Source organism: Rhea americana, unplaced genomic scaffold (genome assembly GCF_003343005.1).
Source record: "Rhea americana isolate MKP2758 unplaced genomic scaffold, rheAme1 scaffold_317, whole genome shotgun sequence".
Classification (NCBI taxonomy): domain Eukaryota; kingdom Metazoa; phylum Chordata; class Aves; order Rheiformes; family Rheidae; genus Rhea; species Rhea americana.
Window position 1 is genome coordinate 54,599 of NW_028186443.1, and position 1,774 is coordinate 56,372.

Here is a 1,774-nt window from a genome sequence, read left to right on the forward strand (position 1 = left end):
GCCGCGGGCGCTGCCGGCGGCGGGGGCAGCGCGGGGGCGTCCCGGGTTGCCTGCGCCCTCCTTTGCGATTCCGCTCGCTCTGTTTCTTCGTTTAGAGCCACTAGCAGGATGAAGAAGTCACCAGCTTTGAGGAGGTGAGTGTTTGCGAGGCTGTGTGGGTGATCTCTCTCTCCTGTGCTGAAGCATGCATCCTTTAAAGACCACTAACGCTGGGTAATTGCACTGTTCATTAAATACGTGAGCAAGAATATATCTTAAAAGAATCTAAATGCTCTTGTGAGATGGGGACAGTATCGAACGAGAAAAGCTGCAGAGGTTATTGCTRTATGAAAGATCTGTGCCCCCTAAGTGCAGCTAAGTGGTATTATTATTATGTATTATGTGTAGTACATTATTATGTATTTCTTTCTGGAGTAGTTTTAAATGTTCCCAGCATTGCCTCTGCCACTTTATTTCAGGGAAGGTGTGCCACGGCCTAATAGATTTTATTTTTTCGCAGCTAACGGTGTTATAAAACGCTGGTGCTTATCTCTGCAGCGAGGCTAAGGCTCGCTTTGCTTTACTYGGTCCGCAGTAAGCGAGAGCAGAGAATAGACGGGTTTTTCCCATCCAAAAAGAGATGGATGGAAGCGGCCAGTTTACGGGGCGGCTTTAGCGAGCGGAGACGCTGGAGCTGGGTTTGGAAAGCGCCGGGCTGTCGCGGTGGCGGCGATGGGGGCTTCGGGCCAGCTCCGCTTCCCGGAGCCTGGCTGCTTCRCAAGATCAGAGGTTTCGTCAGGAGCTGCTCGCTGCGCAGAAAGAGCCCGTAGGACGTGAAACGAGAAGCGCCTCCGTTTCCAAAAGCCGCTCTGGCCGGTCGCCCGCGTGCTGCGTGCGGAGGGAGGCCGCTCCCGCGCCCCGGCCCCGGGCAGGAGCCCTCGAGGGGTGGGTTGGGGCGCGCCGGCGGGCRCCGCGCTCGCCCTTCGCGGTCCCCGACGCCGCTGCTCTTTTTCTTTCCGCAGAGCGTTTCTGGGTCGGCAAAGGGAAGCCCCTTCCCTCCAGCATCCCGCGGAAAAAGGCGCGAGCGAGGAGCCGCCGGCGCCCCGGCCGCAGCCCGGCCGGCTGCCCGCAGCCCTGCTGCCGGCGCCGCGGGGCCGCGGAGCTGCTGCCCGGGGCTCCGGCACCCCGCCGCGGCGGGAGGCAGTCCCGGAGCCTGCCGGCGCCCCAGCTCTCCGGGGGAAAGCTCTCTGATTTCCTTTTTCCCTTCTTTCCCYGGTTTCCCCTTGGGCTTAGCTCCAGCCTGCGGGCTGGGTCTACAGGCGAGCGAATGCGTGAGTGCCGGAGACCGCGGCGGCGCTGGGCTGCTTCGCCCCTCGCGGGTCTCTCCCTCTGCTTTCAGCGTGCTTTCGTCCGCGTTGGAAGGCAGCGATTACGAGTCCTGCGAGGCCGCTGCCCGTGGCGCCCTTTCCGAGGAGTGCCCCTCCGGAAAGGCCGCCGGCATCCTCCTGCTCCTGCAGAACGATGCCTAAGGCTTACCGCAGGCTGCCCGGGAGCGTCAGGACGCTCAGAGATTCCCCTTAGCAATTTTCTGAAAGATATGCTGCAGTTTTGCAGAGATGCTCCCTCCCACTTACTTAGTTAACATTAGTCTGGGATCTTTGCAAAAAATATCTCACAAAATAAAGGTTTTGATTTCAAGTGAAAACCAGTTTTTAGTAGGAACCCATCCTGAATGAAAACAAAACCTTGAGTCCCAAAGTTGATTTTACATAGTTGGAGTTCAGAGGGGCACAGA